Here is a 27,607-nt window from a genome sequence, read left to right as displayed (position 1 = left end):
TATAAAGAAAAACTTTTTAGTTTTGATTTGAGGCATTCTCATTCTCATAAAAATATTTAACATGAAAAATTACTGGCTTAATTTAGAATTTCTACACGGCTTAGAAAAAGGTCTAAATACTTTATTCATAAAGAATTCTAAACGGGCCTTCCTTAGTATACCAGGTCATGGTGAAGGATTTGTGCTAAGTGACCTCTTTCCTTGCAAGGCCTACAGCATGCATCTGGCAAAACCACAAGCTGGAATTATCGAGTACATTGTGCTAATGTGGAAGAACTTCTCTCTCTGTGATGCTAACTGGCTTGTTCAAGTTTTGAAACTGTGACCCTAGTTCATTAGCACCATACTTTACCCAAATGAAATAACTAATCAAGTACCCATTGATGTGGGGTGAGGGGCACAGGGTGGAATGAGAAGGAGATTGAGGGCAATAATTATATACATCATCAAGATACTATGATATGCAGTGAAAATGTAACTTGTCTGTTAATACATTGCATTTGATGCTTGAAAATAATTGATCACAGATATTTAACAAAAAAGGCACCCAACTTTTTTACAATATTTGAACACCTGCAAATGTAGAGCTCTCTGGTGTGACCCAAATTTGAATACAAGTGGAAGTTCATCGAACACAGGTTTATCAGTAAGCTAGAAGAAACAAATAACGTACAATTTATAGGTAGTAGCTTACAAAAAAATGTGGAGATTATTTAAAAATTAAGTGAGATTATTCATAATTGTTTCCAGTTTCCACTTTCTCCTTGGAGAACCCAAAAACAGGCCTCTGGAGGAGCAACTTAATACATGTAAGAAATGGTATTTGCTACCATACAGATGTATCTTTCCTTCAGAGGACAGACTGATCATAAATGTATCTCAGACATTCATTTTCATAATGTTTTTTGAGATATCAACTCCACTGAAGTATTGTAAAGGAAGTCTATTGTAAAGGAAGTCTTCTAGGAAAAAGGCACTTTGTTGTCAAAGTTGGATTTAATTACATGAAGTTGAGAAGACTAGGATAGACTCAAAAGTCAGTACTCACTTTTGTATTTATGAATACAGAGCAGATGCTAGTTTAGAGAATGCAACCAATAACATTATAAACAAACCAAACAGCAACATTAACTATATTCTCTGCAAAACAGTAAGTAATTTTATGACATTTTTCCAAAAACCAACATAGTTCCAAGTTCAACTACTTTAGAGCTCAAGACACTGTTTTCAACAGAATTTCATGTCTACAGTTTGGTTCTCTGCTTCGGAGCATGAATTGCTTTTCCGATGGTGGCGGAGGGAGGGGGCGGGGTGGGAGGAAGGAGGACACCCAGGGCAGAAAATACTGGGGAGTAACAAGAGATGCATTTCTTTGGTCAGACAACCGACTAAGGAGGTAGTTATTCTGAGAACGTCTCAAATAAAGAATATTGTACTGATCTACTGAGAGTTGGGGAAGTAGCAGGAGCTTCTTTATGAGACTGAAGATAGCAACAGGAATATTCTCCTCCAGGGAAGTCAGGAGCAGGTGTCAGTGCAGCTTGAAAGTGGCTCTTTTCTGATGATAGAACTTTATAAGTAACTTGTTACATCACCACACATGGCAACCCCTTACAACCTTGAGTCCCATCATCACTGCTCTTGAGTTTTTTCATTCGGTGTTAATGTATTTCTCTTACCAGTGTGTAAAAGGCATCTTCAACATCCTGTCTGGTTTTGGCTGCGGTTTCAATGAATGGAATCCCATAACTCTTGGCCAGTTCATGGGTTTGTTTTGTGTCAACTGTCCTTATTGGCAAATCCTGCTTGTTTCCTTCCAGCACCATAGGTACATCATCTGAATCTTTAACTTGCTTAATCTGCTCCCTGTGGAGGTTAATATGTGCAAATGACTTGCTATTATTGATGGCAGATACACAAAGGAAGGCTTCACCTGTCCTCATGTATTGGTCTCTCATGGCACTGTATTCCTCTTGTCCAGCTGTATCCAGTATATCCAACAGACAGGTTTCACCATCTATAACCACCTGTTTTCAGTAAGAATCCTCTATGGTGGAATCAAACTCATCTACAAAGTGGTTCTGGAGTAGCTGGATTATCAGTGTGCTTTTCCCAACACAATCTGCTCCAACCACCACCAGTTTACTCAATCATTTCACACCAGCAATAATCTCAAGCTCCACTGCCTCCATTTCAGACAGATTCAGGTCTACCACTGGGAAAAAATGCTGGAGACCCCAGAACCGCCAAGAACAGCCCCCACCAGGGAACAGCACTCCCCAGTCTTTTTTTAAGTATCTGAGTTTATTATTTTAGAACTTGAGCTCTTATATGTAGATATTAAGTCTTTTAAGTAAGTCTTTTCCTTGTTAATGTATTGATCACTTAAAAAAATATTATTTCAGAGGTACTTCCACTTCTTGGTATGGAGCAACTTGCAGTAGACAAACATTTCCTTTCGAGAACAACAATAAAATAATATTTTTTAAAATGCATGTTTTAAAGGAATTGGAAAACTACAAAACCAAACAGGACTATAGGGGACAAAATATTTTGGAGGGAAGGAATGACCTCATAGACTGATGATAGTTTCTTCCTGGATACAGGATAAAAGCCTGAGAATGCAGACTTTCCTCATGCAAAAGATCACTACCTGGGGACAGAGAAAACAGCAGAGATTTTGGTAGAATTTTGAGACCTGTGGAGCTAAGAGCCTAGTGAAAAGAGAGAGGGTAGAAAACTGACCCTAACTTATGGAAACTTTTCCTCACAGGATATTGACAGTTTCTGAGGATGCACAAATGGGAGCTAAAAGGAAAAGCAGAAAGACTGAAAAACTGTGAAGTTGTTGGCACTCTTGTGAAACTGAGTAGACAAAGATTCCTTTTCAGGACAGGGACTCAGGTGAACGAACTAAGCTCTATTTAGGAAGTGGTGGAAGGGATACACTGGAACTGAAGCAAACAAGAAGAGGACAAAATAATTCCCAAAATGCAATTGCTCTTGACTTAGCTCAGCCACTAATTAGATAAAGCATGCATTCTATATGCCATGCAGAAGAAAAATGAACTTTCTCTGAAGGAAGATCATATGATATGGAGCATCTACCATACCAACAATGTATGAATGACAATCAACTATAAAAAGATAAGACTTTAAGAACATGAGAAAAAAAATTGAAAACAGAAACAGAAAAATGAAAAACAGAAGAGAAACCACAAATGATGAATATATTGGAAATTTGTAGGAAAGAACTTTTATGTAAATATGATTGATTTATTAAAATAAATAGAGGAAAAGATGGACAGAGAGGATGAAAATACTAAGAAATTCAGCAGCAAATTAGGATATGTAAAAACAAATAAATGGAAATTTATAACTGAAAAATAAAATAATTGAAATTAAGAACTTAAAATATGAGTCTTCTAGAGAATAGAGAATAGAGGATTAATAAAATGCAAAATGAGTTAATAAAAACATGCAAACTGAAGCACAGAGAACAGAAGAAAAACAAATAAAAGAGCATAAGAGAAATTGACGGTATAGTGAAAAGATTTAATATATACCTAATTGAGTCCCAGAAGAAGAACACAGAAAATGACTGGGACAGCAACAGTATTTGAATATATAACAGCTAAGTTTTCAAAAAGTGATGGAAAACATTAACTACAAAGTCCAAAAGTTCTGACAACCCTGAGAATGGCATATATAACCAATAATACATCTAGGCACACTATAGTAAATCTGCTTAAATCCAAAGAAAAAAATAAAATCATATAATATATCAAGATAATAGACACATCACCTTTAAAAGAGCAAGTAAGGTTGACAGCAAATTCTTAAGAGAAACAATGAAACCAAAATACGATAGGATATCATAAGTGCTGAAAGGGAATCCTATTCCCAGTGTCAATGTCTCCCAAAAATTAAAATGAAATAAACCTTTTCAGGAAAATAAAACTAAGTGGATTTGCTGCTGGCAGAGTTATGTTAAAAACAAAATACTACATAGATGACTTCAGGTGGAAGGAAAATGATCCCCAAGCAGAATAAAATGAAGAAAGGAATGAATGATGATGGAAAGAGTTTGTGGGTAAATATAAATTAATATTGAGTCAAATAGCAATAATATCAAAGTCTTCTTGGCTTTACACTGCATCACATTTTGTAACACAAAAGGAGGGGCAGATAAATTGAGTTAAACCATTCCAAGATCCCTGCATTGTCTAAGCACTGAAAAAGTACTAATTTATAGTCAAGGATGCATGTTTTAATCACTATGGTAACCACAAAAAGGAAAAGGAAAAGAATATATAGCTAACACAATAATAGAGGGAAAATGGAAAAGTAAAAAATATAAAAGGTAAGTACTGGATTATGGGAATAGTGTGGACTAAGAAGCTCCAGGAACCAGTTCTTCTACCAGAACAACTATTAAACAGGCAGGAACTGTCTGAATCAACTATTTCAAAACTCTGTAGTCCAGTAGAATACATACAGCATCCAAAGAAAACTGGGAGGAAGAGACTGGTAAATTACAATAAATACCAGTAAATTGTCCTCTCCACATGGTGGTTACTGGTGCCAATCCCCCACTCTTGCGGCAGGCAGCAATGAGGCCTAGCCCCTGGCATAATTTGCTGGTGTCACACAGAGATAAAAATCCATTTCCCCAAGATCGAGATGTGGGAAGAGGAGTGAGAGGGAAACAGGCCAATAGCTGATCACTGCTTTTGATTAGCTACTAAGGATGGATGGGAGTTGGGCTCTGAGAGTGGCCATTGTTCCAACCTGCCCAGGTAAAGGCAGGAGAGGAGACTTAAAGGCGATATGGCTCCTTGGAGCTGCAGAGGATGAGTGATGCATTGGCTTGACAAGAGCCATGTCAAGAAAGCACAGCTTTGGGAAGCCACAGTAGAGGCTCCTGGTCCCCTTCCAGGCCCTTTCCTCATTCCTTCCCTAGGGCAGTTTGGAGCTGTCAGGAAATCCCTTTGTGAGTACCCGTTCCTGCTGGGAAAGACTGACTTGGGAAACTCCTCTCCAGCACACTACCCCTCCAGAATTTTCCCTCCAGGCAAAAACAACTTGAAACAATGAAAGCAATATTAAAAACTATTGAAGCAGATGGCTTAGGGTACAGGCTTACCTGCACTGACTCCTGTAGTGCAAGACCTGGGAGAGAGCGATTTGTTTCTGGGAAGCAGAGGGGACATTCAGACTCCTTTAAACAGGGGAACTCCTAAGATCACTGGGAAGCATAAGCCCAGGACAGGACAGGCTCCAGAAGAAAAATGGAGGACCCTGCACTTTACAGTTACCTTGGGTTGGCCTGCCTGATAGGAGGGCTGGACTCTGAAATACAGCACCAGCCAAACCAAAGCCAATTTGCAAACATGGTGAAAGGTATTTTTTGCTTAGATTTACTTGGTTTTCTTAGATCCTGATATTCAAGAAAACCTCAGACATATCACCAGCTGGTTACAAATTCAAGAAACAGACATCAAATGGAATAAATCTCAGAGTTAACACTTTAAAATATTAAAAGGTACAGTGTGCAACAAAAGAATATAAGACAGACAGGAAATGATGGTCCATCCCAGTGAAGAGGATAAAAACCCAGAAAACATCAATGCAGAAGTCCAGACTGTGGACATAACTGACAAAGACTTTTAAAAAATAATCTTAAATGTGGTCAAGGTAACGAAGGAAAATCAGAGAAAGAACTAAAAGATATCAGGAAAACAATGAATGAATGATATGTGAATCTCAGTCAAGAAGCAGACATTTTAAAAAGGAACCAGACAGAACTACTGGAGTTGGAGAACACAGTAACTGAAATGAAAAGTTCCCAGGAGAATTTCAACAGTAGAATGGAACTGGCAGGAAAAAGAATCAGTGAACTTGAACACAAGACAATTGAAATGAGTAAGGCTGAAGAACAGAAAAAAAATTATGAAAAGCAAAAATAGCCCAAGATACCTGTAGGACACCATCAAGCATACCAGTATTCACATGGGAGTCCCAGAAGGAGAAAAAAGAGAAAAAGTGGCAGAAGGAATATTAAAACAAAATAATGATAGTAAACTTCCCAAACTTAGCAAAAGATGTGAATATGATATCCAAGAAACACGGAGAAAAACAAATGGAATAAACTCGAATAAAAAGATGCCCCCATCATATACTGATCAAACTATCAAATGCAAAGGACAAGTAGAGAGTTCTGAAAGCTGCAAGAGAATATCAACATGTTATATCAAAGGGAGTCCCAATTAGATTAAGTTCTGATTTCTCATCAGAAACCATGGAGGCAAGAAAACAGTGGGTTGAAACGCTTAAAGTGCTGAAAGAAAACAATTTACAAACAAGAACTTTCTATTCAGAAAGACTTTCCTTCAAAAATGAGGGAGAGATTAAGACATTATGTGATAAACAAAAGCAGAGGAAGCTTATCACCATCAGACCTGCCCTTCAAGCAATAATGCTAAAGTGAGTTCTTTAGACTGGAAGTATAGGACACTGGACAGTGGTTCACAGTGGCATAAGGAAATAAAGACCTCTGGTTAAGAGTAATTATAAAAACCAGTACTATTGTATTTTTTGGTATGTAACTTCACTTTTTATATCCTACAGGTGCTGAAATGAATAAAAAGTAATGATAAATACATACTTTTGTATATACAATATACTTGTTATAAATTGTAACATGTACAGAAAAAAGAGGGAAGTGAGGTATAGAAACAGTGTATGTAGAGGCTACTGAAGCCTAGTTGGTATCAAATATGGTTGGTATCAAATATGATTGTTGCATATTTAAGATATTAAATTTTAACACCATGGTTACCATAGGGAATGTATTGAAAAATATATCCAGAAAGAACAGAGAAGAGATTCAGTAGGCTGAAATACCAAAAAAACACACAAACAAACAAACAAAAAAAACAAAAAAATCAAATAATTATGAAAGTGGGCATTAACAGAAGAATTGAGGGACAAAAAAATGTGCAAGATTTAGGAGATGGTTTGGAGGCTTTATTACCCCCAAGAGATCATATTCTTAGAGCAAATCCATTCCTGTGGGTGGGAAATTTTTATTAGATTATTTCAGCTGAGGTGTGCCCCAGGTGGGTCTTAATCCTCTTCCTGGAGCCTTTATAAGAAGATGAAACTCAGAGAAAGATGCAGAGAAAAAAGACACAGAAGCTGAGAGAGAAGGACACAGAACTGAGAGAAAACCATGGAAGCAAGAAATCCAGAAGAGAAGAAATCCAGGGGAGAAGGGTGAGACCAGCAGACACGGCCATGTGCACCAGCATGTGACAGAGGAGACCAGCAGATGGTCTTAAGGAAGAAAGTGTCACCTGTTGAAGACTTGACTTGGATATTTTCATGCCCTCGGAACTATAAGCTCGTAAGTTAATAAATCCCCATTGTAAAAGCCAACCCATTTTATGTTATCTGCATTTCAGATGCCAACCAAAACAACTTACAAAGAGAAAATAGCGAAATGGCAGAAGAAAGTCCTGCATTATCAGTAGTGACTTTAAAAGTAAATGGATTTAACTCTCCAATCAAAAGACAGAGATTGGAAGAATGAATTTAAAAGCATGACCTGACTATATGCCATCTGCAAGTGACTCACCTTAAATTCAAAGGCATAAGTAGGTTTCAAAGTGAAAGGATGGAAAAAATATACACCATATAAATAGTAATGAAAAGAGAGCTGGGGTAGCTGTACTAATATTAGATAAAATAGACTTTAAGTCAAAACACAGTTGTGAGGGACAAAGATGGTCATTATGTATTGATCAAAGGGTCAATTCAACAAGACATAACAATTACAAATTTGTATGCAACTACCAGCAAAGCACCACATTAATGAAGCATATACTGAGAGATTTGAATGGAGAAATAGACAGTTCAATGTTAAAAGACTTTAATTCACAGCATTCAGTATGGATAGAATATCTAGACAGAATATCAATAAGGAAATACGAGCCTTGAATGATACTCTAAACCAACTAGATTTAACAGATATATATAGAACACTTCACCCGACAACAACAGAATACACATTCTTCTTGAGTATACAGGAATTGTTCTCCAGAATAGACCACATGTAGAATCACAAAAGCAATACTAATGAATTCAAAAATATCAAAATCATACAATGTATCTTCTCTGATCATAATGGAATGAAGTTAGAAATCAATTGCAGAGGGAGAAATGGAAAATAAAAAAAAATGTGGAAGTTAAACAACATACTTTTAAACAACCAATGGGTTAAAAAAGAAATCATAAGGGAAATTAGGAAATATTTTGAGGCAAATGAAAAAAAAATTCAACATACAGAATCATATGGGATGCAGCAAAGACATATAGCTAAATGCTTACACTTAAAAAAAAAGAAAGAAATATTTCAAATCAGAGATTGAATCTCAAACCTGGGAGAATTATAAAATGAAGAGCAAACTAAATTCAAATCAAGCAGAAGAAAGGAAATAACAAAGATTAGAGCAGAGATAAATGAAAGAAAGAATTAAAAAACAATAGAGAGGATCAACAAAGCCAAAAGTTGGTTCTTTGTAATGATCAATACAATTGACAAATCTTTAGCTAGAATGACAAATTAAAAAAGAAGGAGGACACAAATAACAAAAATCAGAAATGAAAAGGGGGACATTACCAGCCCCACTGAAATTAAAAAGATTATAAGAGGATTCTATTGGTCCTGCATTATCAGGACCATTTTGTCTATTGACAAATCCTAGAAACATAAAAACAACCTATACTTACTCAAGAAGAAATAGAAGATCCTGACAAACCAATGACTAGTAAAGACATTGAATCAGTAATCAAAATCTTCTCAACAAACAAAAGCCCAGGACCAGATGGTTTCAATGGGAAATTTTACCAAACAGTCCAGGAAAAATTGACACATATCCTGCTCAAAATCTTCTCATCATCTGAAGAAGAGAAAACACTCCTTAATTCATTATACAAGGCCAACATCCTCATCACACCAAAGCCAGATAAATATAACAAAATAAAATTACAGAACAATGTCTAATTACAGACCAATATCTCTTAAGAATACAGATACACAATCCTCAATAAAATACTGGCAAACTGAATCCAACAGCACAAGACAAGAGTTACACACATAATCAAGTGGGATTTATCCCAGGTATGAAAGAGTGGTTCAGCACAAGAAAATCAATTAGCAAAATACACCACATTAGCAAATCAATGGTGAAAAACCACATGATCATCTCAATTGATGCAAAAAAGACATTTGACAAAATCTGACACCTCTTCTTCATAAAAACACTTAGAAAACAAGGAACTGAAGGAAATTTTCTTAACATGATAAAGGGCATATATGAAAAACCCAGAGCAAACATCAAAAAATGGTGGAAGACTGAAAGATTTCCCTCTAAGATCAGGAACAAGGTAAGAATGTGCACCGTCATGACTATTATTTAACATTTTACTGGACGTTCTAGCCAGAGCAATTAGGCAACAAAAAGAAATAAAAGATATCCAAATTGGAAAGGAAGAGTAAAACTTTCCTGATTTGCAGATGACATGATCTTATACGCAGAAAATCCTGAATAATCCACAGCAAAGCTCCTACAGCTAGCAAATGAATTCAGCAAAGTGGTGAGGTAACAAGATCAACACCCAAGATTCAGTGGGTTTGTATACACTAATAATGAATGATAGGAAGAATAAATCATTTTAAAAATCCATTTATGGTAACAAAAAAATCAAATACTAGGAATAAAACTAACCAAGGATGTAGACTTGTATAAAGAAAACTATAAAACAATGCTAATATAAATTTTAGAAGACCTAAATAAATGAAAGGACTTTCCATGTTTATGGATTGGAAGATGATAAATTGTTAAGAGGTCAATTCTATTCAAGGTGATTTACAGATTCAATGCAATCTCAATCAATATTCCAACAGCCCTCTTTACAGAAAGGGAGAAGCCAAACATCAAATTTATATGTAGGGTAACTGGCCTGAATAGCCAAAGCCATCTTTAAAAAGAATGAAGCTGGAAGACTGACACTTCCCAATCTTAAAACTTATTACAAAGCCACTGTAACCAAAACAGCATGGCACAAGGACAGACCTGTAGATCAATGGAATTGTATTGAGAATTCAGAAAATAATCACTACATTTATGGTCAACTGATTTTTGTCAAGGGGGCAAAGAACACTTAATTGAGAAAGAATTGTCTTTTTCAACAAATGGTGTTGAAGAAGCTGGATCTCCAATTGTAAAAGAAAGAAGGTGGGTTCCTACCTCACACCATATAAAAAAATTGAAACAAAATGGAACAAGGACCTAAATATAAATGCCAGAACTATCAAGTGCCTAGAAGAAACTATAAGGAAATATTTTCAGGACCTGTGTGTCTCATAATGGTTTCTTAGACTTTACACCCAAACCACAAACAACAGAAAAATTGATAAATAGACTTAATGAAAATTAAAAATGTTTGTACATGAAAGTACCATATCATGAAAGTAAAATGGCAAGCTACACAGTGGGAGAATATGTTTGGAAAGCACATATTTGATAAGAGTTTAATATCCAGAATATATAAAGAAATCCTACAATGCAACAACAATAAGACAATCCAATTAAAAAATGGGCAAGACTAAAGAGACATTTCTCCAAAGAAGTTATTTGAATGGCCAATAAGCACATGAAAAGATTCTTATTATCCATTAGGGAAATGCACATCAACACTACGAGATACATTTCATACTCAATAGAATGGCTACTCTTAAAGAAATGGATATTTAGAAGTGTTGGAGAGGGCATGGAAACATAGGAACACTTACTTGTTCAGTGTTGGGAGGAATGTAAAATGGTATAGCTACTGTGGAAGACAGTTTGGCAGTTCCTCAAAAAGTTAAATATAGAACTACCATATGACCCATCAATCTCACTTCTAGGTGTATGCCCACAATGATTGAAAGCAGGAATTTGAACAGATATTTGCACGCTGGTGTTCACTGTGGCCTTATTCATGATTGCCAAAAGATAAAAGCAACTCAAGTGTACATCAACCAATGAATGGATGAACAAAATGTGGTACAGTCAGAGATCATTTTCCTGTGCTTCACTTTTTTGTGCTTTGCAGATAATGCATTTTTTACAAATTGAAGTTTTGTGGCAACCCTATGTCAAGCAAGTCTCTCAGTGCCATTTTTCCAACAACCTGTGCTCTCTTCATGTCTCTGTGTCACGTTTTAATTAACATATATATATAGTCTTTTTTAGACATAATGCTATTGCATATTTAATAGACTACAGTATAGTATAAACATAACTTTTGTACTCACTAGGAAACCAAAAACTTCATGTGATTTGCTTTATTAAAATATCTGCTTTATTGTGATGGTCTGGAACTGAATTCACAGTATCTCTGAGGTACGCCTGTATATATATATTCAATGGAATATTATTCAGACTTAAAACGGAATGCAGTTCTGATATACGCGGCAATATAGATGAACCTTGAGAATATCATGTTGAGTGAAATAAACCAGACATACAAGGTCAAATATCATATGATATCACTGATGTGAAATTACTAGGAAAGCAAACACATTGAGTCAGAATCTGGATGATAGCTTAATAGAGGACAGGATGGAGGTAGGGCATATGGAGTTAAGGCTTAAAATGTACAGAATTTCTATTTGAAAAAGTTTTGATAATGAATGTTGGTTATGGTGGCATGACATTGGGAACATAATTAACAGCCGTGAACTATATATTTGAATGTGGTTAAGGGGAAATTTAGGTTGCAATATATTATTAGAATAAACATTAAAAAAATAATCCCTGGAACTGTACAACACAGTGAACCCTAGGTTAAACTATGGATCAAAGTTAAAAGTACAGTTATGAAAATATGCTTATATCACACCAATGTGAGGTGTTAATATAAGAGTGAATATGGAAACCCTGTTTCTTATGCATGGTTTTCCTGAAGACCCACAACTTCTCTAATAAAAAAAACAACTGATTAATCCTAAAGAAGGTTAGAAAGCACTTAAAAATATAAAACAGGTGAACTATGTTATATTATTCAGTAAATACACTAAATATAGAGGGACTGAATATTCCAATTAATAGATTAAAAGATAATACTTAACTATGCTGTTTACTAGAGACACATTTTGACTATAAGAACACAGAAATGTGACAGTAGAAGTATGGGAAAAGATGTACAATACAAACACTATTCAAAAGAAAACTGAGTATTATGTTAAGAACTAGATTTTAAGGCTAGAAGAATTTCTAGAGAAAAAGAGAAATATTTCATACCAATTCAAAGACAAACCAACCAGAGCATTTAGATTATAAATTTGTATACATCTAGCAACATAAACACATTAATAAATATTCACTTAACACACAGAGAAGAGATGCAAAGGTGGCAGCAATAAAAAGAGAAATAAATAAATCCAAAACTATATAAGAACTTAACTCAAGATTATTCATAGTCGATAGAACAAACAAACAAACAAAAAGTAAGAATATAGCAGATCTGAAGACGGTCTGAATAACATAATTAACAAACTTGACTTATTAGCATAATCCAGCAATGCATCCAATTATGATAGAATGTACATTGTCTTTAAAGCATATTGAATATGTAACAAAAGTCAATCTTATCAAAGTTTCCTGAGCATAGTTGAGTTAAGCTACAAAATAATAGCAGTGATAACTAGATAATCTCCAGTTTGGGGGAATTAAGCAATATACTTTTAAATAACTCATGAGTGAAAGAAGAAATCACAATAGAAATTAGAAAATATTTTGAACTAAATTACAACCAAAAATGCAGTATATCGGAACTTTTGGAGAGCAATTAAAGTAGTGTTTCTTACAGATAAATTTAGAGCCTTAAACTCTTATATTACAAAAGAAGACTGAAAATAAATATCTAAATTTCTATCTCAAGAAACTATAAAAAGGAACAGCATGTTAAACACACACACAAATAAATTAATGAAATAAAAATAAGAGTAGAAATCAATGAAATAGAAACCAGGCACACAATATAGAAATTCAACAAACTGTAAAGTTGTGTGTGTGTGTGTGTGTGTGTGTGTGTGTGTGTGTAATAAAATTGCTAACCCCAATGGGGAGGTCAAGTGAAAAAAGAAAGAAAATCAATTTAACAATATCAGAAATGAAAAGGGAGACATCACTATGGGTCCTACCAATATGAAAAAAAATACTAAAGTTTTATTTTAAATGACTTTATGCAAATAGTTTACTATTTAGATAAAATGGAGAAACTCCTTAAAAATCACAACTTACCCAAACTTCAGGAGAATAAACAGAAAATTGAACAATTCTATATTTAAGAAATTGAACCCATGAATCAAATTTTTCCACAAGAAAACATCATGGCCAAGTTGACTTCACAAATAAATTCCTCTAACTATTTAGGAAGAAATAACATCAGTCATCCACAAAGTCTTCCAGAGGATTAAAAAAGAGAGAGAAGAAACACCTCCTATTAATTTCACGATGCCAACATAATCTTTGATACCAAAACTGGACAACAGTATTACAAGAAATTAAAATTACAGACCAATATTTTCCATGAACACAGATGAAAATAGCTCTAATATAGCAATACATTAAAATGACTTGATTTTATTCTGTGAATTGTAATGTGACAGTATCTTAATCATTAAAAAGTTTCTATTTAATTAACATTTGCAGAAAAAAGGAAAAAACAGACAAGATAATATCAATAGATAAGGAAAAGGCATTGAATAAAATTTAATTTCATGAAAAAACTTAGTAAGCTAGGAACATATAGGGTCTTCATTAATTTGATAAACATCATAAAAAACATTAACAAACATCAAAGTTAATGTTGAATTTATTGAAGCAATTGGGAATGGAGTAAGGATTTGTGCTATTAAAACTCTATTTAATATTGTATCTAAGGTCCCAGCTGGTTCAAAATGTTGATTAAAAAAATTAAGAATAGTACAGAAGGCATATGACTGTCATTGTTTCCAAACTATGTCAGTATATATGTATAAAATCCAAAAGAACATATAAGCAAATTATTAATATTCATAAAGGAATTTAGCAAGATCACTGAATACAATGTCACTATTCAAAAATGAATTGTGTATCTACATACTAGCAACATAAAATACAAATATAAATTTAAAAGATAACTTTGCAATTGTATAAAATATCTCAAAATAAATATGACAAATGATGTACAAATATTATATATCAAAAATTACAAAACATTGTTGATTAAAGAAGATCTAAATAAATGGAAGAATATAACAGGTTCATGAATTGGAAGAAAAAATAATGCATAAAATGACCACTTTTCCCAAATTCATCTGTAGTGTCAATGCATTCCCATTTAAAACCCCAGGAGGTTTTTATTTTTTTCCCCCCTGCTGGAAATGCAAAGTTCTAGGAATAGCCAAGGCAATCTTGTAAAAGAACAACGTTGAAAGACTTACATTATCAGTTATCGTACCTTATTGTCAAGCTGCAGTAATTAAGACAGTGTGGTATTGGCACAATAAGCACAGACAAGTAGCCCAAAGGAACAGACAAAAATCTGGAAACAGACCCACACTCAACTGCTCCCTTTATATATGGTAAAGATGACACTGCAGGGCAGTGGAGAATATATAGTACTGGTTCCATTGAATATTCATATGGAAAATTAGTAATTTTGACAACCATATCACGCCATATCCAAAAATAATTTTCAGAAGAATTATAGATTAAAATATAAAAGTTAAAACAATGCATATTAAGAAAAAAACATTGTGGAATTTTTCATTGGAAGAGACAAAAGTTTTATTAATCTGGACACATGAAGCATCAACTTTACATAAGGGAAAAAATGATAAATTTTACATTATGATATTTGAATTAAGGATGTCTGCTGATCAAAAACACCATTAATAAAGTCAAAACCAAGACACAATGGTGCATATACAAAATACTTTATTTATAATATATTTAGAATATCTTCAAATCAATATAGAAAAGTCAAACAACCCAAATAAAAAAATAAAGAAGGGACTTGAATAGACACTTCACAAAAGAGGATATCCATTTTACCAAAAAATATGATAAAAAGTGTTCAATGTCATTGATCACCAATTTAATACAAATTAAAACCAGATTGAGTTACTAGAATGGAAAAAATGAAAAAATACTGATAACCAGCTTGTGGCTTCCTTTTATGTTTTTGAATTATCTTTTGATGAACAGCAGTTTTTAATTTTAATGCAGTTGAAATTATCAATTTTTCTTCTATGCTTAGTATTTTTTGTGTCGTCTTTAAGAAATTCTTCTCTACCACAAGGTCAGAAAGATATCACTTTTCCTTAAAAAAAATTAAGTTATGTCTTTCATAGATTGATCAAATCTTTAAACTCTCTGAAACAGTTTTTTTAATCATATTTTTTTATTGTGGAATATATATACATAGAAGTGATAACTTTCCAAGTGCAATTTAACAAGGAAATCCTCCAGAGAGCTCCTATGCCAGCTCAGTCCCAAAACCCAGAGGCAATAGCCTCTTCAAAAACATCAACCAGATGCGTCCCCTTTTCCCATAATGTTGACACCAGTTTTCAACATGAACAAGTTATGGTGGTCATTGCCTAGACATCCCTGAAGATTGGGAAAGTGATTAAACTACAGGAAGGGGTAGCAACAGACAAGATGGAATTTAACAATGGATTGTGAATACTGAATCTCTATATAATTTTCTTTTTCTAAGTTGCTAGGATATTAGAATAGCTAGAAGGAAAGAACTGAAGTGGTGGAACTGTAACCCACAACATTCTTTGAAATTTGCTGTATAGCTATTCATTAAATTTCAATTTGAAAGTTATCACCACTTTATATACATATTTCACAATAAGGAAATAATTGAAACTGTGGAACTGTAACCCATAGCATTCTATGAAATTTGTTTTCCATAAACCTTTAATATTTAACTATATAAATTGTACAGCATTTACTTTGTATATTATGCAAATTTGAATTGATGTTATAATTGATAAGTAGCTACCTTTGTTGCACTTAGCCATAAATCTTTATTTTATATACTTTAATTAAAAGTGTATACCTTATATCTGAACACATACTTTAATTTATTTTAATAATTTTCCATGAAAGCATCTTTCTATTATATTCTGTGGTGGTTTATTTTCAGTTTGCTCAATATCCCATTGTTTAGTTACAAGTTGATTTAAAAATATATGTAACATTTCTCAGGCTACCTCTCCATCACTCTTCTTTTCATAAGATTACTTTATATTCTTGCATGCATATTTTTTCTGTGAATTTTATCTATACCAGGTAAATGATTCTTGACCCTTGGCTACCCAATCCAAAGTAAATGGTAAATCATTAAAATTTTTCATGCAGGATTTCATCCAATCACATTGGTATCTTAGAAAGAAAATGTTGATATGGAGAGTAAAAAGACAAACTATGGGGGTAGATATTAATATTAGAGGCAAGAAGATGACTAAGACATGAAGAAAGCTGGAGGGCAGCAGGAATGAAGTGGCGAAAGACCTGTGAGGTGCTCATAACGTATCATTAGCGATCCGATCAACTAAACGTGGGAAGCGTGAAAGAGAGGTAGTAGTCAAGAATACCATGAACAAGTTTCACCCTGCTATAATCAGTGCATCTCCCATCACTCCAGCTCAGGAATTGCCCTCAGAGGCCCTCCTTACCTGGAAGCGGAAAGGATAAGCAGTCAGTAAAGTTGGAGACAAGATCCCAACTATTGATTATATGGCCACTGTTTTTCTAATTGTCCCATCACCTTTATATCACCAATAAATTGTCCCATATTGATAAAAATTAATTCTAGATACAGTGATTGTTATTGCTTTCATGGTATCCTTCTGTATGTACATCTATTTTTAAGACAATTAACATGTTTCCAGATACTCTGTTTTGGGACAAAGCTCTGGTAGTTGAAGTCTCTAATACTATGCATTGCTTTTGCATAATACTTCTATAATGTTTATCTAAATTCTTTAAAAAGTCCTATTGTGGTTCCACTTCTTTTGTCCTCTTCCCTGGTTTCCTAATTACCACTGTTTCTTCCTGAAGATTGAGGATTTCTGCACATGTAAATGTGTGTTCTTGAAATACAATGGTATTTCCACCCCCTTTCTGCCAAGCCTTTTAAAATATATTTAGGCTTTCTTTTTTTCCTTCCTATTTTGAATTCCATCCAATACATTGTACCCAGGAAATATTTTCTGTTAACATTTGTATTAACTGTATACTTTGTATTGGATCTAGAATAATTAGCTTTGTGTTTTGTTTTGTTTTTACATTTTTTACACTAACTTAATTCTCAGACCTCTTGGAGCTTCAAGTGGAATCATGAGAAACTTCATTAACTATTGGAATTTTCATACAGGATATATCACCTATAAGTAGAATCAACTTTAGAAATCACACAGCAAATACTTTTTCACTGCATTTAGGAGAGGTTAAAAATATATTTGGGGTACTAAAAGTGTTCATGAAGGGGTAAATGTTAAAAAAATCAATTCAATAATAAATGAAAAATGTTTGACATCTGGTTAGTAGGAGAGGGGATGAAAAGAAGTAAAAACTCAAGATGACATAACTTCTGAATCCTTACAAGTTTTAAATATTTTAAACTTAGCATAACACCATCTTCTCTCTGAATTTACATTACTCTTTCTCCTCTCTCTATGCCTATTTTATTCCTTAATCCTTTAATTATAGCCCCAGACCATATGCAGCAATGAGGACTATAAACATTATGTAGCACTGTAAGTTTTTGAGTTTCCTACAACTGGTTACCTCCTAAAAAGATTGGACGTGCATCTCAGTTCTCATATAAAAGAAAAGACACATAAGAGATTGAGTACAAGCTGATCTAGATGATTGAAGGAATCAGTTGCACTGGGCTTAGTTTTTGTACCACCTGATTTCTTCAGGAAACCACCTACATGCCCAGGTTTCAGCTACTTGCCCAGTGGGATGGGAGAAAAGTGGCTCTAGCAAAGTCTCAAACCTTCCACAGTTGTGTAGCTCTGGCCACTGCCACTGCTACTGTCACCGCCATCACCACAGACCTAGGAACCACCACACTGACATGCGGAGACCACTGCATCTGCCCTTTCACTGAGCTGGACACCTAGAAGCTCTGGCTTTCCCAGCTAACACAACCCCAGAGACAGCTAAAACAACCCAGAATTTCAGAGTTAATACTGTATTTGATGCTTTACCAAATAAAATGTAAGAAGAAGGAGCCAGAAAATAAATTTTTTGCCCTTCCTTCCCCTCAGTGGACTGTTCCAAGCTGCAGTAGTTTCCTAAAGCTTCTCTGGAGACTTTCTGCAAGAATTAGCAATCAACTGTGATGTAAAGCTTTGACCAGCTCTGTATCATACCTCTTTGAGCCTCATTTTTTTCCTTCACTCCTGCTTGTCTGGGATTACACCCACCCCAATGAAAGCTTTAGCACATAAACTTTTGCCTTAAGCTCCTTTATTTTAGGGAACCTTATGTGGGATGTTGACTTAATGCCAGGTAAAAGAAAATCCCAGACTGGTTTTTCTAAATGGCCACGAATAAAACCTAAGGACAGGCAAAAGTTGAAAGAAGTATGGAAAATATATAGCAGGCAAATGGTACTTAAAAAAAAAAAAGCTAGCATAGTTCTATTAATTATAGATAAATATCCTTCTATGAATAAAAAAGCATAATTAGGAATAAAGTGGGTAAATACATAATTATAAAAAAACAAACTCACCAGGAAGATGTAGTAATTTCTTAATTTTGTGCACCTAATAATATATCTTCAAAATAAACACGGCAAAAATAGCTGGAACAAAAAAAAGACAAAGTGACAAATCCCTAATCATTGTGAGAGACTTCCATACATGTCTTTCAATTATTGATAGATTAAGCAGACAATTTGAAAAGATATAGATAATTTAAATACCTAATTAACATAGTTAACAAGGAAAGAACAAAATATCCTTTGACAGGTGACTGAATTTTAAAAATTGCCATATGGTTACCCAGTGGAACATTATGTAGCAGTTAAAATGAACAACTTATAGCCATATGCAACAACATGGACAAATTTAAGAAACACAGCATTGAGTGAGAAAAGCAAGTTGCTGAAGATGACATATACTATGATACCATTTTTATGAAGTTCATAATCTACAGATAAATACATTTGTGGTAGAAACTATTTTAAAAAACAAGGGGATAGACTTTAGAGGAAAGCATAAATACAGCCTCAGTGATATTTGTAATATTCTACTTCTTGAACTGGTTAGTGGATTCATGACTTTTATTTTCATGATTCATGACTTTTATGCAAGTTGTATATATTATTTTGTATCAAATATTATATAGTTAAATAATGTATAAAATAAACAAAATTGGTTTACACATAAATTTTACAGAACAGAGCTATTGAATAAAGCAAGTTATACCATTAGTTACTGGTAACATTATTTAGGAAAATGAGCTTTAACAATTTCATTACCAAGTTTTATTCACTGTAGAACTTGAATTTGATCTAGAAATCATACTTCACTATTCAAAGTCTCCTAGATTATAAAAGTCAAGAAAAGAGTAATTTATAAAATGATAAGCTCTACTTTGACTTAGTAGCCTGCTTTCTAATTCACTTCTCTTTTTTTTCAGTATAGATTGGTTGTATAATATATCCAGCAAAATTCAGCTTGTTTATCAGTTTTCCTCAGTACTGTAACTTTGACTTTGGAACTACCAGTGAACCTGTGGATAAAGTTTCTCAGTGTATAGTAGTACCAGCATTACCAGATATCATTTAATCATTTTCCTTGAATTACTGTATGATATATATTGCAATACATATGCATGCCCCTGCCCCTATACTTGCAAACCATTAGTGTATCTGTGCATAGAGCTATTACATAAATGATAAGCTTATAAAGCACAAGATGTGCTAGCCTGTTCATTTTAATGCTACATGCAGCTAACAGTCCATAAAGAACCTATATCTCAAACACACACACACACACACACACACACACACACACACACACATTAAGAGATAGCTTAATGATTAATGGCTGCTTACAAAAAGATCTTGATTTTATTCACTTACTAGCTGTGGGACCTTAGCAGATTACTTATTATTTCTCTGCCATATTTTCCCTATTAAGAAAGAGAAAATATTACCCCTAAATTTAGAGCTTTATTATGAAGATTAAATAAAATAATATAGGTAAAGTGCTTAGCATAATGTCCTTTTCATTGGAAACACCCAATAATGGTCATTATTATTACAATGTTGGGGTAGTGCTGATATCTAACGATTCTATCTTAAAGGAAACATGACGTTAGTATGTTAAATTACTGTTATCTAAGATTTTGGATTAGTCAGGCTCTGTAAGAAGATTGTGTTTATGTATGTGGAGATTGGAATTAGAGGAATGGTGAGTGCATCAGTTTCAGCTTGCAAATAACAGAAGACCCAAGTAAAAGTGGCTTAAACAATAAGGAAAAATTGTGCCACATATCAAGAACTCCTTTCTAGAGACAGGGTGGTACATGGTTGGCTAATTCAGAAGCTCATGAATTTCAACAAAAACCCAGGTTCTTTCAATCTGTCTTTTGTACTCTACTCAGCATGTCTGCTAGTCTCCTGATCCAGGCAAGATGGCTATAGAGCTTTCTAGCAGCGTCACACAAGACTGCTCAAAGGTTGGATGGAAAGGCATCTCTTACATTCCCTCTTGGAGAGTGTGGAAAATTCTTCCTTGAAGATGTTCTCCCATGCCTCATTAGCATCGTATCACACGCCCAAACCCAGAAGAATGGGGGGTGGAAAGGCTGTTTTCCTTGGTAAGTGACAGGATCTGCCACATTGAGAATGGGAAGAAGGTGATGGAAACAGCATTGAAAAGGTTAAGCAATCAACGGATATTGGCTGTGCAACAGCTAGTACTATTCTATGAATATTTGGGGAAATTACAAAAGAAAAAAAATGGCAATATGTCACTAAAAAGAAAATAAATGATAATTTTTTATTAAAAAAGCAAAAATACTAGCGGGGACATAGAATTAAATAAACAAGAAAAATGCACAGAATTATAAAACAGTATTATCACATTATTTATATGTAAACAAATGTCATTATTATATACATATCTCCCCCTTATCTTTAATTACATTTCCCCCAAGGGAAATAACACTCATTTTATTTTCAGCATTAGCATACCATATGACTTGAAGAAGTTCCTTTTTTTTTGGTTGTTACCTGCACACTAACGTTTTAAAAATAAACAATGGAAGCTTTAAAAAGTTAAATTATCTACATTACACAATTTGCAATTCAAGAGGAAGATTATAATGATAAATTAAGCACTTAGCATGCATATATAATATTGTACTTAGATTCTTGGGCTTACGGACAAATGATAAGCATAAAAACATTTATGCAAACAAGAAGGTATATCACACTGTTCAAAGACATCACAGGAGCTATAAAATTCCTTCCTTTGCATTTTTGAATTTTGAAAGTATTGATGATTTATACATACTATATATTGAATCAAAATGGTCATCAAGAGAGTAACCCATGAATATTTAATGGATTTCTGAACATTAGACCTATTATTTTTAACCTGTTTCCATTATAGGTAAAAGGAATATTGAAAAAAAAATTCACCAGTGGAGTTTTCTGCTGAAGACAACATGTTTTTAAAAGCTCTGAACTCATAAAAATTCTACAGCTAATAGAAACTTTATAAATTATTTCATCCTGCTTCCTAATTTTACTAATGAGATCCAGGAAAGAGGTTAAGTGACTTTTCTCAGTTCAAGCAGCTCAGTAGCTGCTTGCGAGGACTGGCTCTCAGCTCTGTGGCTTGCATTTGTATCTTCTCCAAGAAGTTCTTTCCATTTTCCCCTCTAATGTGTAATTGTCATTGATTTTTTTAAATTTCACTGTTGGAACGAACAGAACCCCAAAATCTAAATTTTAAAGAAGGTAAATAGTATATTTTACTTAAATTTTAGACAACTTCTGTCAGAAACATAATCATAGAGGGATGGATTATATTTTTAGTAAGTTGCACTTTTATTTGTTCAAGTTTTGATCCTAATATCTGGGATGATCACTTCCCTGATGGCTAGCGAATCTGAACACCACCTCTGCCTGTAACAAGCACACCATCCTCAGTGTTACCCAAAAGAATACTTAATAACATAGAAGAGCAACAACAGTCATTATATTACAGAACAGAAAATCAAAATGGTTCAAAGTACCATCAAATTCCCATCCTTAAAGCTATATATAGTCCTTGTAGGGAGATTGATCTAAATAAGGGTTTTTATCTTTAATTCTTGGGCCCGCACTAAAATCTACCATTTTCCCCCTCGCTCCTCCAAACTAGAATGGTCTTAAGGGCTATGGTCCAACTTTATTTTCTGAATACACCTCTGTGGGGTCTACATTGCTTAACTCATTATCTGCTTGATATAAGCGCATGCTTTAGGCAGTTTCCACCTTGCCTCATTACTGTTCAAGACCAATTCCTATTTTGGTGAAATCAACCAACTATTTTCCATTCAGAGATTCATTCCTTCAACACTTATTTGTTTAGCACCTGCTATGTTCTTGGTATCCTAATAAACTCTGGGGATACTTTGAGGGGAAAGAAAGACACAATTTCTTTCCTTACAGAATATATAGTTCTGCAGGGAAGACTCATAATTGGACAACTAAAATCTACGTACTACTTCTCTGATCCAGAAATTACCGAGTATGATGAAAGCACATAACGGAGACATTTAATCTAGTCTTCCAAAGGAAGTTACTTTTAAATTGGACACTGAAGGTTGAACAGGAAGTTCCCAGGCAAAATGGGCCAATTTTATTTTTACAGTTGTGTTTGAGATTTTCTCCTTAGAGAAAATCAACAAGCTCTTTCTTAAAGGAATATTTTAAAATCCAGGAGCTTTGCATTTGAAAACTTTGATTTGGTTCTTCTGTCTTAGTATTTACTAACCACACTTAGATTTTGTATTTCCTGGGACTGTCTTAATTTTTGAAAACTATTCTGGAATTTCATTTCTGTTGTCAGTATTTCTCAAAGGGCCACAGATTCTGTATCTCAGAACCACTTGGGGTAGTTTTTAAATATGGGATTGAAGATATCCATACTAATCCTGCTGAAGCATAATCTCTGGGAGATAGAGCGGAACTCAAATTTGCATGCTTAGTAAATTTCCCTTATACACACCAAAGTTTAATTCTTATTGAACTAGCTATCCAAGTACCAAGAACTCATCTTGATTATTTTCCCATTACCTTACCTAGGGCTCTATGCTGGTATATAACCATTTCTCGGGACTAAAATGGCACATGCCTAGGGCAATCACCAGTTATTATGGCCCTCTTACTTGGCAGAAGTAAGAATTAGAAATGTCATTGTCAAAATCAGCTGCTTCGCCTGCCTGGAGTTGTATGTTTTTATCTAGGGAAAAAAAATCACAGTGACTATAAATGACTAGCCTCTGGCTCACTCAGAAAATTGGGGCAAAGTTTTTTAGAGAGCTATAGAATTTTTGACCCAAGATCCAATAATTTACCGATGATATCATTTTGGTCCCAAAGTGTATAGTGTAGAACTTTAATTACAGTAACATTAATTAGGGTAAAAAGTAGCCTGTGGTAAGAAATACACTCAAAAATAATTCAGTAGCTTAAAGAAGATACAAGTGTGTTTATTTCTTTTTCATGCTACCAGGCTGAAGTGAGTGGTCCAAATTGGGGGGGGGGGGGGCAGCCCCGTCCTACATGATTTTTCCGTGACCAAGTTTCCTTTCATTGTGTACTCCTCCATTCTCTAGGACATTCTTGTTGACTTCATGATAGGTCAGGTTGCCATAGGTCCCATTTAGTGGGAAGGGGAACAAGAGAATGGTGAAGCCCAAGAAATTCATGCATCACTTCTATTCACATTCCATCACTGGAAACTTGGTCTCATGGCCACATTTAACTGAGACTCGGGCTCATAAATGTAATCCCTGACTAGAAGGCCACATACCCAGCTCCAATTTTACTACTATGGAAAAAGAGAAGAACAAGTGTTGGTGTGCAATTAGCAACTTCCCAACAACTATACTTTATTTAATGCAAACTAATTGCTTTTGCCATTGAAGAGATTATTGACCCTGAAAATGCATATTTTTTCATGAGCAAAGGAATTTATTAGTTTAATAAGAAATGAAATGTGTTCTCTTTTTGAAAATGCCTGTACCATTTATCTATTGCTGCATTACAAACCACTTCATAGCAGAATTTAAAACAGGTGTCTGCAAACTTCTTCTGTAAGGGGGGCAGATAGTGAATATTTTAGGCTTTGTGGGACATATGGTTTCTGTTGCAACTAGTCAACTCTACTGTTGTAGTGTAAAAGCAACCACAGACAGTACTTAAACAAACGTGGCTGTGTTTCAACTTGATTTTCCAAAACACATGGTGGTCTGAATTTGGTCTATGGTCTATAGATTGCCATCCTTGGCATTTATATTTGCTCATGAGTCTGCAGGTCGAGTTGGCTATGCAGGTAGCAGACAGGTCATCTGAGGCTGAATGGTCTATAATGGTTTCACTCATGTGTCTGGTATCTAGCAGGCTAGTTGGTCCAGGGGGCCTCGGCTGAGAGGGCTCATCTCCTCCCCATATGATTTCCCACCTTCCAGCATGCTAGCCCAAGTTTCTTCCCATTAGGGTCTCAGGGCAGCAAAGAGAGCAAGCCCTAATGTGCAAGTGCTTGTCAAGACTCTGCCTTCGTCATGTTTACCAATGTCCTACAGACAAAAGCAAGTCATTTGGCAAAGTCCACAGTGAAGGGATGGAGAAATAAACTGAATTTGATTAGAGGAGTGGCAAAGTCTTATTGCAAAGGGGCATGCATGTAGGAACAGGAGACATTATCTTAGTCATCTTTGCAAACAATCTATCACAAAGTCTTTGAAGTAATAAAGGACAATAAAATCGATTTTTGTAGCTTACTTCCCTATTAAAAAATTACTTAAATGTATTATAAGAGTATTTTTGGCACTAAAATGATCTTCATACTTTGTGAACTACAGCAGAAAAAAAATATATGGCTTATTTTAAAATATTATAAAGAATTATATTCCAAAGCCAGAAACATCAAACAAGGTTCTTGAGAATAAATAATCCATATTGAAGACAACCTAGATGAAAGAATTGTTAGCCAGGCAACTAAGCAGGGTTATCTATAGACTGTTTAATCTTTTCATATTCCTTATTTCCTGCAGTTCCTACCTTTAAAGTTTCCAGCTATATACACTGCCTGTCATCTTGATAGACATAGTGGCCTCTGGCTCAGGAATTTTTATTCAAGCTTTTTGAACAGTGGGGTGTACAGCCAGCATTGGTCCTCATATTAACTTATCAAGAAGTTTTGAAGAAATGAAGCCATGAATTTAATCTAATTTAGGGGGATGGGATAAAACCCCAAGAGATGCCCTTGAGCTTTTATTTATGTGAGTCACTGTAGGAAACAGAAACAGAGACATTTTTCTAAGCTAATCATACAGAAGAAATTTACTATACAATTATTGGTAATTGATTTTCTTCTCCACAAAAAGCTAATAATATATAGGAGATACCATTTCATCATACAGTCAGCAAAAAATTTTTAAAATTCTCCCCTACTGGAATTTTGAAAAACTAATGGAAATGCTTTCTAGTGTGTTAGAAAAGCAAAATTGGTCGATGTTCTGTATAATAGACTGCAATAAATTACTGGAGTGCTACTGTTATTGATGTTTACTAGGTACCAGGCATCATGTGAAATATATTGTCCATTGAAAGCTCTGCAGTATCCTATGGGAGCTATCATGTCTATTTTTTTTTTTTTTTCTTTTCAGAGGAGAAACCTGAAGCTCAGAAAGGGTAGGTAATTTGTCCAAGTTCCAGTGGTGTACTGGTAAGCTGGATCTTGGGGAATAAGCTCTAATGTGTAGTGTTTGCCAGTTTCTAGAGTGTAAATTCATTTTGGCTGATTTCAAACTACTAATAAGATGGCACTGATCATGGAGTTGGGAAGAGTTGCTCATAATTAGCAATCATGAGCCAGTAGGAGGCACACTTCTGCCATGGTGTAAAGAGGAGAGCTAAGGACTTGAGTTCCTGGTTGTCTACAAAGTCCATCCGCTAAACAACCATGCAATAACAATAACCCATTCACCCGACATATTATTAAAATCGTGAATCTCAGTGACATCTTTAAATCCCAGAATCGTAACCTTATTCTATTTTGGAAATCAATACAGGAAATGTTCTCTCAGAATTATGCATATATTCAGATATTCAAGGCAGAAAAAACTTCTGTACTACTTTATTCACATTTCCATTTATCCCCCTTTAATTTTTTTCTTTAATGTTCACAATTTTCATTAATTTGCTTCTTATTCATTTTTCATTGCTGCTTTTCATCTTCCAATCCTTCTTGCCCCCCAACAAATTCTTTTGCTGTTTCAGACTATTTGTTGTTTTTTTTATTTTCATTTTCATTTTTTTTTTTTTTTAACTTTTGACACAGCTTTCATTCACACTTTCACTGTAGTTCTTCAACATTCTGACATTCCTGGTTTGAGCAAGTAAGGGGATGGATAGAAGTCTAATTACTAAAATAAGGTGGGTTCAAATTTTAAGAATTATTTATCTGCTCCATACCAGAGCTTCCTTACCTTGTGGTGTATGAATGCTTGGTCAATTTAAAAAAATAAAAAATAAAAAACAGACTGATAGAAGAAACAAATATCAAGGGTTTAAGGGAGAGGTAAGGATGAGAATGGATGAGACGCGAGGGTTATTTGATGCTGATAAAACACATCATTTGATGTGTAATGGAAGCATATCTTAAGGATTTGCAAATAGCTGAACTTTTGAAAGTGATACTGTTTTTTCACTACATGAAGTAAAATTATACTTGGGTATTTTCTTCACTTAACAGATTTTACACAAAAACTTTTCAGTCTTTGTTAAAACAATTAAAGTACTTATGAATATCATTTACCTATTTTCATGGATTGAAAGAATGACAAATGAGAAAATCTTTTTTTCCCAATATATTTCCCAAATGGTATGTGTTCAGTTTAAGAAAATAATGAAAATGATTTTGCAATTTGTATGAATTACATCTGATTGGTTAGGGAGAAATTTATGAAAGTGTACCTGTTATGAAAGATCAATGCATGTTTACACTATGCCAGAGCAAATGAGAGTTTTGAAATTCATCAGAATTTTCATAATTTCTTCAAATGACTGAATTGAGATGAGTAGCAAAATTTTTCTCATATACTTCTGTAGAAAAATAAAAGTAGAAATTAAGTTGATTTTTCTTTTTATAAATTAATGCTATTGTTTATTTTCTGCCCATATGAAAATACAATATATGCTGTGAAAGATTTGCTCTATAATGCATGATCCTCATTGTCAAGTAGTTAAAAAATAT

General features: G+C 34.2%; 1 pseudogene; it reads right to left on the bottom strand.

Annotated features, from left to right (window-relative positions):
- Nucleotides 1–1,586: 1,586 nt before the first annotated feature.
- LOC119513533 overlaps nt 1,587–27,607 on the bottom strand; it is a 43,893-nt pseudogene continuing 17,872 nt past the window's right edge.

Source organism: Choloepus didactylus, chromosome 2 (assembly GCF_015220235.1).
Source record: "Choloepus didactylus isolate mChoDid1 chromosome 2, mChoDid1.pri, whole genome shotgun sequence".
Taxonomy (NCBI): domain Eukaryota; kingdom Metazoa; phylum Chordata; class Mammalia; order Pilosa; family Megalonychidae; genus Choloepus; species Choloepus didactylus.
This window is presented reverse-complemented; position numbering and strand designations above follow the sequence as displayed.